This window comes from Octodon degus, unplaced genomic scaffold, assembly GCF_000260255.1.
Source record: "Octodon degus isolate 3935 unplaced genomic scaffold, OctDeg1.0 scaffold00132, whole genome shotgun sequence".
NCBI lineage: Eukaryota > Metazoa > Chordata > Mammalia > Rodentia > Octodontidae > Octodon > Octodon degus.
In genome coordinates, this window is record NW_004524708.1 from 6,157,696 (window position 1) to 6,167,502 (window position 9,807).

Below are 9,807 nucleotides of genomic sequence, written 5' to 3' on the forward strand. Positions count from 1 at the left end.
TCTATCCTAACCACTTTGAATACACAGATACAAAATGGGCATTCATCTGTATACCCTTTTTTTGTTAAGTTCCGTTATTTGAATATTATAGGTGTGTTAACTTAGCAAAATATTCTAAAAGAGTCCAGTCGTCCATAATAGTATTGGGTCTTCCACATGACTGGCAATATCAGAAATTGTTGACCTGAGTCCCCTACAGCTCAACACAACAGCATGGCTTTACTTCTTATACTTCATTTTTATACTTTTCTGCTGGATGGTTAAGACCAAGGTAAAGGAGGACCTATGCAACAAGAGTTGTAGCTTTTGGGTCTGATATAAAACTTCTTAAAGAATAAACTAATAAACCCAAAATTTGGTTTTGAGAAGAATAAAGAGACAAAATACAAGTCCCGGAAGTCAATAATTGAAAGAAAAGTGTATTTGGGGCCATATTTGACAATTTATATAAAGTGAACAGATTCCCTGAAAAGTCACAAGTAAATGAAACTAAGGCTCTATAAAATTTAAATACACACGCTGACATATTTGGGTGGGTACAGCACAACTAAGGCTAACTCAGGTCTGTGTGTATAAATAAATGCATACATTATGCATGACTTTGCTTTACTAGTGAATTCTTCCATGCATGAGGAAGAAGTTGTGCCCGCTTCTCACAAACTTTTCCAGAAACAGAAAATTAAAAACAGAAGCACTTTCTCCTTTTGAAAGCTCCAATCTTCCAAACCTGTCAAACACATTTCCAAGTAGGAAAACAACAAGCTCTCCAGGAAGATAAATTATTTGCAAGTTAAAAGTGATAAGACACAATAGGAATAAGAAATTATGATAAAAAAGAAACCATGAACAAGCATAACTTGTGCAATGAAAAACAACTTTCAAAAATCCATCACAAATATTCATGAGCGTTTCTGAACAAGATGGTGCAGGTTCCTTTTTTGTGGCTCCTTCTGCTAAGTGCAAACGTAAAACCTGGAAACAATGCAGGGACCATCGAAAGCGAACCCTGAGTGATGGACAGAAGAAACAAACTGGAAACATGACTCAGCACTAAAGAAATCCTACTGAAGGGTCATCATATGGGCCCAATCAATAGAAAGGAAACAGCTCAGCCTCAAATTGTCTGCACTCCAATATAACAACAGAAACTGGCCCAAGGAGGCTCCTTCTCCCCACGTAGGCAAGCCAAGCCCACCAACAAAGGCCATCATTCAGAACCTTCTCCCTAATCCCTAGAAACAGATGCCCCTGTCCTGGATGCACTCTCCTTCCCCCAACAGCCTGGGACATCCTGGTGCTGACTAACTGGCACCAGGCAGCAGAGCTGCATGGATTGGGTGACCTCACCACCACAGCACACTGCACTCTGAGAGACCCTGGCATAACAGGACAGACCCCAAGGAGATTCCACTATAAGTGCCCAGCCCCAGAAACCTACCCATCCCCACATGACTAGGTCTCGCCTCTTGCACTGAGAATCATCAGATGGAAGGACAAGGGGGTTCCTGCCATCACCAGGCGTCAGCCAGGGAAGTGCTTCTGCTTTCCTGCAGGCACGGTGGTCTGGCCACGAACACGTAACTGGGAAATGCTACTCAGCCTCACTGGCCAAGACTCCTTTTTTGCAACAGGAGGTTCCAGTTTCCCAGACTGGGGAAACCCCTTACCCATTTCAGAAAACACAGAAAAAGAGCAGTGATAGCATCAGACAGACCAAAATAGCACTCACTCTTAAAATTCAGGCATCATCGAAAATTCAGCAGACAAAGTAGGCCAGATCTCTGTGTTAAAAATAATCAGGATACCTTCCTACTAAAATAAAAAATTGAAAAAGATCAGACTCTTAAGATAATTCCCACCATGTTCAGGATGTAAATGAAAATTATCCATATATCAAGAACCAAGACATAACAATGAGAGTGAGAAAAAATAACTGACGCTAAATCCAAGATGAATCACATGTTTTCATTGTTTAACAAGGATTTTAAATAAGTTATCATGAAAACATTTCAACATGAACTTCTTTTCAAATAGATGAGAGATACAGAAAATTTCAGCAAAGAGCAAGGTACAATGTAGGGCTGAGCAGCACTAACCAGGAGGGTCTGATCAGCATGACCACAGTGCCCAGAAATCCTCTTTACCACTGTAGGCCCAACATGCCTTACGCCGCAACTGAGCAGAAAAAGTAACATACAGCTACAGAAAAAAATGCAAATTCTCTAGGTAGAATCAGTCATAGATTTTATGTGACAGAGGATAAAATTCATAAGATGGAGAGCAGATCAATAAAGTTTACCCAATGTGAGTAATAGAAGACAAACTACAAAGGAATTGAATGCTGCTCCAGGGACCTGTAGCATAGTAACAAAAGATCTAATAGCCAATGATCATTTCACTGGAATACCAGAAGGAGGAGAGCAACTAGGGATTAAATACTGTCCGAAGAAAGAATGGTTGGCAATTTATCAAATATCCTAAAGACATACAATGTATAGATCCCACAAGATATGGATATAGATAGAGAAATGAAATTTAATTCCATAGTATCTCAAGGTTAGTTCCAGTATCACATAAAGATGTTTTTTTAATGCATAGATGTATAAGACCCTTATACAAAGTGGTTTAATATTTGCATATAACCTATACTCCGCCTTTCTTCATACTTTAAATCACTGTTAAATTATTTGTAATATCTAATATGGTATAAATGTTACATAAATAGTTATTGTATTATATTTCTTAGGAAATAAAGGCAAGAAAAAAACTATGTCCCTGCTTGGTCCAAAACATTTTTTCCAAATGTTTTTGATCTACTGTTCATTAAATCTACAGATAGAAAAGGCTAGAGTTTATCTCAAAGGCACCCAAGAGAAACACTACCCAGAGAAAAACAAATTTAAATACCAACAGATTTGTGACAATATGGAGATCAGTAGAAAAATGACATAAAGTGCTGGGAGAAAAGGCAGTCAATCATAAATTCTATGTCTGGGCAAATTCTCTTTTTAGAATAAAGGGGAAATAAAGTCATTCTCAGATGAGAGAAAACTAAAAATAATTTGTGACCAGCAGACTCATCCTGCAGGATTAGCTAAAGGAAATTTACTAAACAAAAAGGAAATGATAACAGAAAGACTCATGGAGCATTAGGAAGAAACAGCAACAGAAAGCATAAAATAACAAATATACCTTAACCTTCTCTTTGTGAGTTTATTAAATCATGTTTGATAAATCATATAAATGATAGAAAAAATAACACTAATACCCTAGGCAATGATATCTAAAAGCAGGAATGCAAAGGCAACTAAGTAGAAGTGAGAGTTCCACAGTATGCCATCATGAGTCCACACATATACAGGAATACAAAGAGAAACCAATACAAGCAATTTAAACATTACTAATGTACTATGAATAAGTCAAGATGATACCCTCAAAATATGCAAGTAAAAAAAATGTGTAAGTAACCTAAAGCAAGCTAAGAAATAAATGGACACACACAATACCACTATGGTTTAGCTCTTCAATGTTAAAATAATAATGATCTTAAAGGCTGGGGAGTTAGCTCAGCAGTCCATATGCAAGGACCTAGGTTTGATCTCAGTGCCCCATGTGCCTGTCCCACGCCCAGGTGTGGTGGCACACGCTTGTAATCCCAGTGTTGGGGAGGCTGAGATAGGAGGATCATCACAAGTCTGAGCTGCATAGCAAGACTCTGTACCAAATAAATAAATAAATATTAAAAGAATTAATTGTCTTAAATTTTAATAATGTCAATAAAACAATTAAAAATGTTTAGAATATAGTCTGAAACTAGCATACTGGATCAAAATTATTCAATTCTATGCTGCTTGCAAGAAAAACACTTCAGAGGCAATGACACAGGTCTCTGAAAGTCAGAGAATACAAACATATGCAAACATTAATTTTAAAAAGCATGATGGTTGTTATGATTTGTATATAGATGTTCCCCCCCAAAGTTTCATGTAGTCACTGGGGTGGGCTTCTAGACTTTGCAATTAATTCATGATCCAATGCTGGGATTACAGGTATCATTGCTGCACCCAGCCTGGGGCAGACAGCCTGAAAGCAATATAAGGAAGAGAGAGAGAGAGGCCTCTGCCTCTGGCTCTGGTTCTGCTGCTGCTGCTACCACTGCTCCTCCCTTTTAGCTCTTTCCTGTTTTCTGCTGCCATGATTCGCTACCTTTCTGCTATCTTGGAGACATCCAAGTACAGGCATAAACTTCCACAAACCGTGAGCTAAACAAACCTTTCCTTCCTTAATTGTGGGTATCAGGTATTTTGTCCCAGAAAGAGAAAAGTAACAGAGCCAATGGGATACAGTAACATCAGATAAATAAAATTACCAGAGAGAACGTCAAACATACAGTGTCAAAAGAAGCAATCCCCCAAGAAGACATAATGATCCTACATATATACACACCAAACTATGTAGCCTCAGAATTCATGAGGCTAAAATAAAGCTGGTAAGAGAGAAAGACAAATTCATATGAATAGGTGGAGTAGGGGAAATAGCTCAGCAGAATAAGTGCTTGCCTGGTGAGTGCAAGGGCCTGAGTTCAATCCCCAGTTCCACCAAAAATAAATAAATAATAAATTTAAAAAATGGATAGTTGGAAATTTCAATAAACTCATCCTAACATCAGCTAAACAGAAGATCAACAAGGATAAACTAAGAACCACAATCAACCAATAATGTCTAATTCATCTAAGCTCCACCCAATACCAGCACAATAGAGCATTTTTAAAGTGTTCCTTTAATATTCTCCAGACAGACTATATTCTAAGCTACAAGAAAAGTTCAGCAGATTTTAAATAATTGATTTTTTACAGAATATATTCTTTTATCATAAAGGAATCATACTAGAATTCAGTAGTATGGAGACAAGAGAAAAATCTCTAAATGTGGAAATTCAAATACACTTGCATAATTCCTGAGTCAAACAGAAACGCTCAAAGGAAATTTTTAATACATAGAAATAAACAAAATGAAATACAACATGTGGCATAAACTCAAGTAGGACTCTGGTGAGGGAAAATGTATAGCACTAAAAGCTGACATTAGAAGAGAGTAAATGTCTCAAATAATCTACATTCTACCTCAAGAAATCAGAGAAAGTACAAATAAACCCAAGGCAAATAGAAATTTAAAAATAACAAAATGAGAGCATAAACTGTTAAAATTGAAAATGGGGAAGCAATAGAGAAAATGAATAAAATAAAAAGCTAATTTTTCAAAAACATTATTAAAATTGACAGACTAACACAAATAATAATAAAGAGCTGTATGAGCTGTGTCAGGAAAAACACAGAAGTTATCATTACAGATGCTATAGTCACTTAAATGATAAGAAAAACAAAAGCCACTTTATGTTCATAAATGTGACAAGTAAGAAGTAATGGATAAGTTCCTTAATATCCACAAATAACTTGTTCAATTCCTGGAAACTCACAATTAACCAAAATTCATCCATGATGAAAGTAATTATCAGAATAATGCAATAACCATCAAAGAAGTTGGGTTTTACTATACAACCTCCTGAAAAGAGAGAACTCTAGGCCTTTATGCTTTCATTGGACAATTTTATCATACACAATAGCATGCATAGGACAGGAGACAAAGGAACTCTTTCCAACGTATTTTACAAAGTCCCTCCTACTCTGATGCCAAAATAAGACAAATAAAGCACATAAAGGAAAACTTCAGCCTGATAATTTATGAACTTAGGATGGAAAATTCCTCAGTAATGCATTGGGAATTCTATCCCCAGCACCACAGGCCCTGCTGGCCCTGCCCCCAGGTACGCTGCGCTGGCCACTGAGATCGGGTGTGGTGGCACACACCTGTAATCCCAGCTCTGGGGAGGATCACTAAGAGTCTGAGCTGCACAGTGAGACCCTGTATCAAATACATTTTTAAAAATTCACTGGAAAATATTATCCAACAATGAATTAAAAGCTGCATTAATCAAGACAGCATGATGCTTGCACAGAGAGTAGGCACATTGATCAACTGAGCAGACTAGAGGAACCCAGAAAAAACAGCACACAAATGTGCCCACAAGAGAAGGACTTATGAAATCAGTAGACTTCCACAGACAACATGAAACAAAATGTAAACCTCAACCTCAATTTCCCAATTCAGAAACAATTCAAAGTGGATTTAGGAATAAAGCTTTTCAGAAAGAAAACGACAGAAAGACCTCTGGAAGGTAAGGATGGCCAAGGAATTCTTGGACTTGTTATAAAAACATGAATCATAAAAGAAAAGTTGATGAAATGATCTTCATCAAAACTGAAAACTTCGGGTTCAACAATTACGGCACAGGAAGAAGGTGTTAGAGATTACAATTTAACTGAGGACCAAAAAGCAATCAAGGCCGAGTATCCTCCAGTTATTTGGAAATACGAGTATTTGGATCACACAGAAGATGTCCAGCTGCATGCACAGGGGCAGACTCTGGAGGAAGCGTTCGAGCAGTGTGCCATGGCCATGTCTGCTTACATGACCAACACTGGGACTGAGCCCCTCCAGACAGTGGAAGGCGAGGCCCAAGGAGGTGACCTTCTGTCTCTTCTGTTTCACTTTTTGGATGACTGGCTTTGTAAATTCAGGGCTGATGAATTCTTCATACCCCAGGAAGTGAAAGCATTTACCATTGATCAAAGAAATTTCAAATGATGCTCAATTGGGTGGGAGAAGAATTTTCACTTTCCAAGCATCCCCAGGGACCAGAAGTCAAAGCAATAGCATAGTTAAGAAGGCAGGTCTATAATGAAGAGAAACCAGAAGTTTTTATAATCATTAACATTTAAGACACAAAGAAAGACAGAAAAGACTCCTATGAAGAGCTGTTTTCTTTTCTCTTGAGATGATATAATAATTTAATTTCACTGGTATCTTTTGACAAATGGAAATTTACAGAACAGAAAATTTTAACTTAAAGTGTGGGTTTCAGAAGTAGAAAATCAGCTAGCTGGGTGTGTTGGTATATACCTGTAACACTAGCTACTCTGAGGGCTGAGGAAAGAGGGTAAAAAATTTGAGGCAGCCTTGGTATCTTGGTTAGACCTTGTCTCAAACTAAAAAAAAATCAGAAGAGTGCTGAGAGGGCCAGACATAGTGGTACACCCTGTCATCCCAGCACTTGGGAGACTGAGGAAGCAGCCTGTGAATTTGAGGCTGGCCTGACTACCTAGCAAGACTGCCTCAACATAAATAAAATAGCCTCCATGATACAGCATCCCTGGATTCCAACCACAGTATGGGAGAAGAAAAAAATAAATAGAAAATCAGGGAATTAGAAAAAAACTGAAAACTTCAACTTTGCAAGAGATTCTTAAACGAGAATGAAAAATAACTGGAAAGTGCAATAAAATATTTTCAAAATGCACACCCAATAGGGCAGTATCTAGAGTATATAAAAAAATTCTCAAAATTCAAAAATATAAAATAAGTAATCTAGTTGGAAAAATAGGCAAAGCCTGGCACATTTAACTGAAGAGGATATCCAGTGGACAAATAAGCACGTGAAAAGTGTTCAATATCACTGGCCACCAGGGAAGTGAAAATTAAAATCACAGTAAGATGTCTCTGAGCAACTATGAGAAAGATAGTCATAACACCAAAGAATTCTGAGTACAAGAAAAAACTATTGCTGTGCATTATGGGAGTGTAAATAGGGCAGCTATTCAAGAAAAAGATTTGTCAGTTATTTTCTTTGTATCACTCTACATGTAATTACCATATGATCCATCAATTGCTCTCCTTACCATTTATACCAGAAAAACAGTACACCAGTGTTTACAGCAACTTTATTCACAATTAACAAAAGCTGCACAGAATGCAGATGCCCTTTCATGGTCAGTGAACGAGTAGTACAATAGTGATGTATCTTTTCTCTGAAATGTACTCAGCAGGAAAAGTAAGAAATTGTTGCATCAACGCAAGAAGTTGGATGAGTCTCTAGGAGATTACACTAGGTAAAAGTAAGCCAATCATAAAATTATAATCTTGTACAATTCAATTAGTGTAATATTCTGGAAAATGAAAATATTTTAGAAATTTTAGAAATAGAAGATTGATAGCAGTCAATGGTTAGAAGTGCAGAGGACAAGGGGACAAAAAGATATGATTATAAAAAAGCAATGTGAGAGGTGTTTTTACAACAGAACTCTAGAGTCTTGACTGTGTATCAATAAACATTGATGAGTGTATCAATAAACACATAATAAAACTGAATTTTAAAATGCACAAATACACCCACGATTGCAAGAAAAACTGGAGAAATGTAGATCTGAATCAGGCCCATTTTTTACCCCCCAAAAAATCCTTGTTGTATTACTGTACAACAGTATTATAAGATTTTTGCCTCTGAATGAAACGGAGTAGAGTACACTGAATCTCTTTGCATTACTTAGTATAAATGCATGTCAAGTCATGTTAATCTCAAAATAAAGTTTATTTTAAAAATAATATTCTCGGGCCAGCCAAATAGCTCAGTGGATTAAAGCACCTGCAAGCAGGCACAGGGGCCAGGGATTCAATCTCCAGGCCTGCCGTGCTGGTCCTGTCCCCAGGACGCAGTGAGACTGGACATGGTGGCACACCTGTAATCCCAGCTCTTGGGAGGCTGGAAACAGGTGGATCACTACAAGTCTGATCTAGTAATGAAACCTTAAACAACTTGTAGACCCTTCCCTAAAATATAAATAAATAAATAAATAAATAAATAAATAACTAAATAAATAAATAATATTCTGGAAAAGAAAAGGAAGTAGGTGATTTCAACCTTAGAAAATATTAGAATATATCATAAAACAAAATAATGTGGCATTATATAGATAATAAAAAGAAATGAAAAGAACCAAAAAGAGAAAAATTAGTAACCATATCCCTTTGTCTGAAAGACAGATGCATTAAATTTTTTCCCAATATGTGGGTTTTTACTCTGTTGGTGACTTCTGAGTGCTGACTTTGTACCCTGCTATGCTACTGAATTTGGTTATTAAATCCACAAGTCTCTTTGTGGATTTTGGAGGGATCTTCTATGTAGAGTATCATGTCATCTACAAATAAAAATTTCACTTCTTACATTCCAATCTTTATTCCTTTTATTTCTCTCCCTTGTCTAATTTCACCAGCTAATCTTTCCAGAACTCTATTGAATAGGAGTGGTGACAGTGGACATCCATGTCTTATTCCTAATTTTAAACTTAACGGCTTTCAGTTTTTGTCCATCTAGTATGATGTTGGCTGTTGATTTGCCATAGATGACTTTTGTCAGATTGAGGCAAAACCCATCTATTCCAATTTTCTGAAGAGTTTTGTTTTTGTTTTTTTTAATCACAAATGAGTACTGGACCTGTATTGATTTGTGTATTGTATTAGTGCATTTGTGTAAAACCATCCTTGCATTCCTAGGATAAATTCCACTTGGGTGTTATGTATTATCTTCTTCATGATTTTTTTGCATTTGTTTGCTAGTATTTTATTAAGGATTTCTGCATCTATATTGATTAGGAAAATTGCCTATAGTTCTCTTTCTTGTTTGGGTCTTTCTCTGATTTTGGCATCAGGGTAATACTTGCCTCCAGGAATGAGCTACAAGGGCCAGCCAAGTAGCTCAGCGGATTAGAGCCAGGGGTTTGATCCACCAGCCTGCTGTGCCAGCCCCAACCTTGGGGCTCACTGAGAGGGCAATTGAGACTGTCTGTGGTGGTGCACCCCTATAATCCTAACTCTCAGGAGAATGTAAAAGGTGGATCACTACTAGTCCAATCT

The 9,807-nt window shown here is 37.1% G+C and overlaps 1 protein-coding gene and 1 pseudogene across 1 annotated transcript in view; one reads left to right on the forward strand and one right to left on the reverse strand.

Annotated features, from left to right (window-relative positions):
- The window catches only part of Grid1 (glutamate ionotropic receptor delta type subunit 1), a 719,620-nt gene that overhangs the window by 233,645 nt on the left and 476,168 nt on the right, over positions 1-9,807 (reverse strand). The window lies entirely within an intron of this gene.
- Positions 6,307-6,839, forward strand: LOC105743539 (annotated as a pseudogene).